The 8,695-nt window shown below is 44.5% G+C and overlaps 1 long non-coding RNA gene across 1 annotated transcript; it reads right to left on the reverse strand.

Annotated features, from left to right (window-relative positions):
• Positions 1–224: 224 nt before the first annotated feature.
• Positions 225–4,143, reverse strand: LOC309629253. Its single transcript, XR_014244952.1, has 2 exons — positions 4,109–4,143; positions 225–3,760 (listed from the first exon to the last, which is right to left on the reverse strand). It is a non-coding gene; the product is annotated as an uncharacterized lncRNA (long non-coding RNA).
• Positions 4,144–8,695: the final 4,552 nt, after the last annotated feature.

The raw sequence follows: 8,695 nt of genomic DNA on the forward strand, positions 1-8,695 counted from the left end.
TAAGCCATCAGCAGGAATACCTGCTCGATCATAAACAGCAGCATTCTCCCAGCATCAAGACAACTCCTTAAAGATAACATTCCTGGGAATTCCCTGGCTGTCCAGTGGTTAGGGTTCCACACTTCCATTGCAGGGGGCAGTGGTTCCATCCCTGGTCAAGGAACTAAGATCCCACAAGCCCCACGAAGTGGCCAAAAAAAAAGAAGAAGAAGAAGATAACATTCCTTCTTTTTTTTTTTTTTTTTAATTTTTATTTATTTATTTATTTATTTATTTTTAATTTATGGCTATGTTGGGTCTTCGTTTCTGTGCGAGGGCTTTCTCTAGTTGTGGCAAGTGGGGGCCACTCTTCATCGCTGTGCGCGGGCCTCTCACTATCACGGCTTCTCTTGTTGCGGAGCACAGGCTCCAGACACGCAGGCTCAGTAATTGTGGCTCACGGGCCCAGCTGCTCCGCGGCATGTGGGATCTTCCCAGACCAGGGCTCGAACCCGTGTCCCCTGCATTAGCAGGCAGATTCTCAACCACTGCGCCACCAGGGAAGCTCTAACATTCCTTCTTGATCTTATAAAAGGCCACAATGACCCACCACTTTGTACTTACAGATCTGGATTTTGTAAACTATCTACGTCATTTAATGTACAGCCCTCCAACTCAAAAACCTATATAACTGTGCTTTGACGTCTAGCAGGTGAAACAGTTCTCGGAGCTTTCTGAGAGGCTGTTCCCAGGTTAGAGTCCTCAATTTGGCTCGAATAAAATTTTCCATTTCTTTCTTAGATCGACTGATTAATTTTTCATCAACGCGAGTAAAGCAATAAAAAAATACAAGGAATAAATATTAAAAAGGAAGAAATAAAATTATTTATATTCACAGATGATTAGAATGTTTGCATAGAATAGCCTAAGGAATCTACAGAACAATTATTAGCACGAATAAGTGAATTTAGCAAAATTGTGGGATACAAGATCAACCCAGAAAAATAAATGTTTTGATTTATTAGGAACAAAACATCAAAAATGAACTTTTTAAAAAAATCATTTACTGTAGTGTAAGCACCTGACAATTAGCTTTTCGAATATAATGTAACATATATATAATGCCGGACATTAAGCTTTCCATGGTTGAGGCATCTACTTCGAAGACATCCATCTCAGAAAAGCACATCGCCAGCAACACAGCTAGATAAAGAGCCAGGCCACCCAACCCATGAATTTCCCTTTTTCAGGAAACACCAGTTGACCTAGATAACTGACCCTTTGATGGCTTGCTTTCCCTTCCTGACCCTTAATTCCCACACTTGCATTTTAAATTCACCAATAAAGAGTGAGCCAAAAAAAACTGTAGACCCTACCCTCGACCCCAATAAAGGCAGAACCCCAGAGAGAGAGCTTTCTCTCTCCACCTCCCCCCGCCCCAGAGTGCAGCCTGACTGTGTGCCCCAGACAAGCCATGTACCTTCCAGGACCTGTGAGTAACAAAACTTGTCTTTTCAAAGCCCTCTGACGTTGGTAGCTGAGGTGCATCTTGCAGCCCCAAGGAGAACCACAAGGGCTGGTCCAACCGCAACCTTGGCACAACCTCGGAAGATGTCTGAGGGGGCTGCCACAGACAGTAAGGGCCCAGGTGAGGGCCCCCAGGCACTTCCAGCTGATAACATCTCTATGGACAGGCTGAGACTGACCGAAATAAGCCTTAACATAAAATGCGTAAGAATAAATTTCACAGAAATATGTGCAAGACTGTACACTAGAACTAATTTTTAAATGATGAAAAAAATTTTGAAAGATCTAAATAAGTAGAGAGAGACACCATGGTCACATATTGGAAATTCAATATATTTAAGAAGTAAATTCTCCACAATTCTTCAAGAATTTTTATAAAGATACAGCAGTCAAGACAGTGTGGAACGGGCAAAATGATAGATAAAGAGATCAATGGAACAGAAGAGAAAGTCCAGAAGTAGAGCCACACTTTTACAGTCATTGATTTCCAACCAAGGTGCCCAAGCAGTTTGATGGGCTGAAGATAGTCTTTCCAAAAGGTGGGCTGCGAGAACAGGATGTTTGTTTAGAGACAATGAACCTGTCTGCCTGCCTCACGCAAGACATAAAAGCTTATTTAGAATGGATCACAAACCTAAATATAAAACTTTAAAGCTAGAAGCAGCAAAGATTCCTTAGACATAAAAAGCACTAAATAAAATTAGAAGTTGGTAAATTAGACCAGTGGTCAGCAAACATTTTCTGCAAAGGGCGGGCCAGAGAGTAAACATTTTAAGCTTTGCGGGCAGTCTCAGCCAGAATCACTTAACCTTGCTGTTGTAGCATGAAAACAGCTATAGACAATATGTAAATGAATGGGTGCGGCTGTGTTTCAATAAAACTTTTATTTACAAATCCAGGCAAAAAGCTAACTGTCCATAGATTGCTGGCAGCTGTACTAGACCATCAAAATTTAAAACTCTGCTCATCAAAAAACACAGTTAAGACTAGGCAAGCTATAACAGCAAAGGAAACCATCGATGAAAGGAAACAACAACATACTGAATGGAAGAAAATATTTGCAAATGATATGACAAATAAGGCATTAATATCCAACATATATAAACAGCTCATACAACTCAACATCAAACAAACAAACAACCCAATTAAATAATGGGCAGAAAAACTGAATAGGCATTTTTCCAAAGAGGAAATGCAGATGACAAACAGGCACATGAAAAGATGCTCAACATTTCTAATCATCAGCGAAATGCAAATCAAAACCACAATGAGATATCACTTCACACCTGTCAGAATGGCTATCATCAAAAAGTCTACAAGTAGCAAATGTTGGTGAGGATGCGGAGAAAAGTGAACCCTTGTGCACTGTTGGTGGGAGTGTAAATTGGTGCAGCCACCATGGAAAACAGTAGGGAGGTTTCTCAGAAAACTAAAAGTAGAGCTACCATACGATCCAGCAATCCCATTCCTGGGTGTATATCCAAAACAAAAACAATAATTTGAAAAGATACATGCACCTCAATATTCATAGCAGCATTACTTACAATTGTCAAGACATGGAAACAACCTAAATGTCCATCAACAGATCAATGGATAAAGAGGCTGTGGTATATATGTATATATACACAATGGAATACTACTCAGTCGTAAAAAAGAATGAAATATTGCCATTTGCAGCAACATGGATGGACTTGGAGGGCATTATGCTAAGTGAAATAAGTCAGACAGAGAAAGATAAATACTATATGATATCACTTATATGTAGGATCTAAAAAAATACAACAAACTAGTGAAAATAAAATAAGAGAAGCCAACTTATAGCTATAGAGAACAAACTTGCAGTTATCAGTCGGGGAGGGGCCGTATAGGTGTGGGGAGTGGGAGGTACAAACTATTGGGTGTAAGACAGGCTACAAGGATGTATGTACTAAACGGGGAATAGAGCCAATATTTTGTAATAACTGTAAATGGAAAGTAACCTTTAAAATTGTATAAAAATGAAAAAAAATTTTTTTAAAGAATAGGCAAACCATAGACTGGGAGAAAGTATTTGCAAAACATTTACCTATCAAAAGGTTCGTATATGAAATATATGACTCCTAAAACCGAAAAACTAAATTAATAAACAAATAAATAAATAGAAATGGGCAAATTACTTAACAGACACTTCATGAAAGAAGATATACAAACAGTCAATAAGTACATGAAAAAAATTCCTCAATATTGTTAGTTGTTGGGAAAATGAAAATCAAAACTCCAATGAGGGACTTCCCTGGTGGCGCAGTGGTTGAGAGTCTGCCTGCCCATGCAGGGGACACGGGTTCAAGCCCTGGTCTGGGAAGATCCCACATGCCGCGGAGCAGCTGGGAGCGTGAGCCACAGTTACTGAGCCTGCGCGTCTGGAGCCTGTGGTCCGCAACAAGTGGGGCCGCGGTGGTGAGAGGCCCGCGCACCGCGATGAAGAGTGGCCCCCGCTTGCCACAACTAGAGAAAGCCCTCACACAGAAAAGAGGACCCAACACAGCCATAAATAAATAAATAAATAAATAAAAATTTAAAAAAATAAAAAATCTACCCCTAAAAAAAAAAAAAAAAAAAAAACCTCCAATGAGATACTTTTACACAGACTGGCTAAAATTCAAAAGACTGACACCCAAATGTCGGGACCGATGTGGAGCAACCATAATTATCACACACTGTTGTGGGAGTATAAAATACAACAGGCGCTACGGGAAAATGTTTGGCCTTTTCCTGTAAAGTTTTACATATTGTATAAGTTGGCTCTGGCTGCCACAATAAAGTACCACGGACCGGGCGACTTAAACATCAGACATTTATTTTGTCTCAGTCTGGACGTCCATGATCAAGGTGCCAGCAAATCCGCTCCCTTGGCTTGTGGACGGCCACCTTCGCGTTCTGTCCTCACAGAGCTCAGAGAGACAGGCTCTGTGTCTCCCCCTCTTCTCATAAGGACACCAGCCCTATCGAATTAGGGCCACGCCCTTCTATCTTCATTTAACCTAAATTGCCCCCTAAAGGCCACCTCCAAGTGCAATCACACTGGGGGTTGGAACTTCAACATATGAGTATTGAGGGGTCACACTGATCTACCCTACAGCCCAGAAAAAGAACTCCAAGGCATTCTCCAAAAGAAATGAAAGTGCCTTGCCCAAGAATGTTTATAACAACTTTATAACAAAAAAGTTGGTACCATTCTAAATGTTAGTGAACAGGAGAATGGATACACAAACTGTGGTATATTCACACAATGAACACCGCTCACGAGATTTACTTTTACGTTGGTGAAATCACGACCAGCTTGAACTAAAAGGGACCGAGATCATTCAAAATGAAACAAGGCTGTCGTGGACCCTGACATTCTCAGCTGAGGAGTCAGAAAAGGAAGGACAGGAGGCTGTGTGCCCTCCCAGGGGGCAGCGGGGGACTCGGACTGGGGAACCGCCTGTAAGGAGCTGAGCAAGGCTCTAATCCAAACACACCTGCTCGCGGACCAGGGACCCTGGGAACTTTGCCCTGTGGATTTCGGGGCTGCAGCGAGCGGGCAAGGACACGTGCCCTGTGCTCTGCCCCTGTGCGAATGGGAGTGTCTCTCATGTCTACCCTCCTGTCTCACCAGCATGTGCTGGGTGTGTGTGCAGGAAATCCAGACGACTTGTCTTCCTAGCTCACAAGTCTCTGGAACAAGAAGACATGCTGCTCAGGAGCCCCAGTGGCTACTAGACCTGACTGAAATCATGAGGTCCTGAGCTTCAAGCCTGATGCCACAGTTGGATAAGATTTGGTTGGGGGGGGGGGCGGCGGGGGGGGGGGTCCTGGTACAGGGTGAGCAAACGCTTTATGTTTAAGGATTGTAAATATTTTGTGGCTAGAATATTAAGTGTGGGAGATTGCAGATGCTGTCCTGAAAAATACGACAGCCAGTTATTTTACCAGCAAAATGGATGTATTTGTTAATAGCAGAGGAATCGCAATTCGGGACATGCAGGCTATGGCAAACTGTAGTCAAGTCTAGAGAACACAGGAGAGGAAGGCCACTTCACAGAGAAAAGGGGGAATTGGGAGGGGCTTCTCTGCAGGCAAGTCCACTGGAGGGAATGGAGGCTTCAGGCTGAGGGCTTCTCATTGGCTGGGCTACTGCTGGGCAGGAATAAAACCCTCCTTCTCCTGCTGGGTGTAAAGTTGGCTGCCTCCTGCCCAGGAATGTGAACCGAGCTGGGAGGGAAGGTACAGGCGTGGGATCTCACCATTCAGGGCTTCCTGACTCCATTTTAGATGAGGTTTCTCTTTAATTTTGACCCCCAAATGGCCACAGTACTTTGCAGTTTTTCCCAGCAAGAAGTGGACCCCTTGAATCCTGGCTGGCCTTGCAATGTACCCACAGAAGTCGCAGAAGTGACCACGTGCAACTTCCGAGTTTAGGATTCAAGAGGCCACTCAGTGTCCAATCTCACTCTTGAAACCCATACCACCAGGTGAAAAGGCATAGGTGAGCCTGCTGGATGAGCAGAGATCGAGGGCTAAATCACACAGGCACATAAACACACACACACACACACACACGCATATACATGCACATGCACACAAACACACACACAAAAACACACAGGCACATGCACACTGCACACACATACACACTTGACAACCAGTCACCTCCAGAACCAAAGCCACCTGGCTGACCAGCCGTAACTACAGACAGGGGTTAGTCCAGATGACACCGGCATAAGAACTGCCCAGCTGACCAAATCCCAAATAGCCAATGCACAGAATCGCGAGCTAAAGAAATGATTGTTGTTTGAAAACACTAAATTTTGGGACAGTTTGGTATGCAGCAAAAGCTAATTGATACATCAAAGAATGCTAATTAAAACCACAATGAGATGTCACTACACGCCCATCAGAATGGTTGAAAGACTAAAAATACTGAAGTGTTGGTAAGTACCTTGACCGATTAGAGTTATACATTGCTGGGGGTGGGGGGATGTAAGCCGGTATAATTATGTTAGAAACTATTTGGCAGTTTCTGGTAAAGTTAGACATATGCCTGTCCTGTGATTCAACAATTCCACTCATAGGTATGTGCCCCCCCCCCCCAAAATTGCATACACGCCTCAACAGATAAGTGCAAGGAAGGTTCACGGTGGAGGGACGGCGTGAAGGAGTCTTCTGGGGTCCTGGAGTGTTCCGTATCTTTAAAAGGATACAAATGGGTGTTGTATACTATGTAAGCCACACAATGTAAAGTACACCTCAATTGAAATTAATCTTTCAATGTGTTTAAAAAGATGTGTGCCCTCCACTGTGTGTAGGTAATTTGTGGCTGGAGGGTGAACTGTGGGGTTTTTAAGGGCTGTAAATTCTTTGACACTCTTCCCATCACATTCCTCTCCCTGAATCTGGGTGGGCTTTAATCAACAGAACAGGAGAACAGCAGTGACCTCTGAGGCCAGCTCACAAGAGGCCATGTAGCATCCTCTAGTTCTGCTGGAATGCTTGCTCTCAGGACCCAAGCCGCTCGGGGACCCACACAGATGCCAGACGTGCAACTGTGGAGGGGGCCAGGGGACCCACCGCCATCATTTGAGCCATTCCACTGTTCCAGGCTTCCCAGCTGTGGCCCTGGACATTGTGGAGCTGAAGCAAGCTGTTCCCCCGCACTCTGACCATCGTGCACAGTGAGAAGGAGGAAGAGGTTGAGGGTTTTATGCTGTTTGCTGGTGTTTCTTGTGTGGCAGTGGGAACTGGGGTGGAGTTTGGTGCTTCGACGTGGGTGCTGCCAAAGCAGGAGCCTAAAGCCTGCAGCACCAGCTTGAAATTAGGCAGAAGCTGGGGGGCCTGTGCACCGGGGGTGGGGGGCACGGTCGGCCAAGGCAATGGCAGCAAGATGATGTTCCTGGAAGCAAGAGGAAAGACCCCTGTTATTCAGCCCAGGAAGCCGGGCACCAGGGTGGCCTGCGTGGAAGTGGAGTTGACGCCAGGACTGATGAAGCGGCTTCCAGACAGCGTCAGGGTGTCAGTGGGGGTCTTGCAGCTACACATCTAAGTAATGGTCAGGGAGAGAGGAGCTAAAGAAGGATTATCCAATTTTCAAACAGAACTTAAAGGAGCTATAAAGGAGCCACGATTGGCTCAAAAATGAAACTATTTTTCACCCCCACCCTCTCCTCACCGCCCCCCCACCCCCAGTCTCTCCCAGCAGAAGATTCTCAAACAAAGAGAGAGCTCAGGGCAAAGGCTGAATCCGTGACACTGTTGGGGGAGTGTGGTCTCAGAATAAAAGCAAGACGAGGTGGAATTGTAAAACCCTCTAAGACTCGGAAACAATTTAATTGCTGCCTCATAGACCCGTTCAGGTGGGCAAAAGCCTTCTGTGGACCTTGCACTTGGGCCCCTCGGATGCTCTTGTGTCAATCAGCCCCAAACCTGAGGTCACTGGACGCAGAAGTCTCATGGGGGCCAATTAGAAAAGGGCCTGTTTCAAAGAGATTCGGGTGTAGGTTTTGTCAAACGGCATGAACACTGATGAACTTTGTAGAAAACCCACAGTTATTTAGAGAATGGTACCAGCAGAATCCACAGCAGCTTGCACTAAAAGAAGCAGAGACAGCACAAGATGGAAAGAGGCATTTGGACCCTGAACTTCTCCAGGTAGGTGGAGGCTACAAACAGGGGCTACTGTTCATGGAAAAGGAAGAATGACTCAGAGCGTGGAAAGGGGTAAAGCCAAGTCAGGGGAATCATTCTTGGGCACTGTGGGCTGATGAAGGCTGGTGCTGTGTGCTGGGCTGGACGGTGCTACACTGTGCCTCCCATTTCCCCTTCAGAATGGACTGTCCAGCAAAAGCAGTTCTAAGATGGAAGTTTATAGAAATTCAATCTCACCTCAAGAAACAAGAAAAATCTCAAGCAAGCAATCTAACCCTACACCTAAAGCAACTAGAGAAAGAAGAACAAAGAAAACCCAAAGTCAGTAAAAGGAAGGAAATCATAAAGGTCAGAGCAGAAATAAATGAAATAGAAACGAAGAAAACAATAGCAAAGATCAATAAAACTAAAAGCTGGTTCTTTGAGAAGATAAACAAAATTGATGAACCATTAGCCAGACTCACCAAGAAAAAAGGGAGAAGACTCAAATCAACAGAAATAGAAATGAAAAAGGAGAAGTAACAAC

Source organism: Balaenoptera borealis (genome assembly GCF_965194805.1).
Source record: "Balaenoptera borealis genome assembly, chromosome: 5".
Lineage (NCBI taxonomy): Eukaryota > Metazoa > Chordata > Mammalia > Artiodactyla > Balaenopteridae > Balaenoptera > Balaenoptera borealis.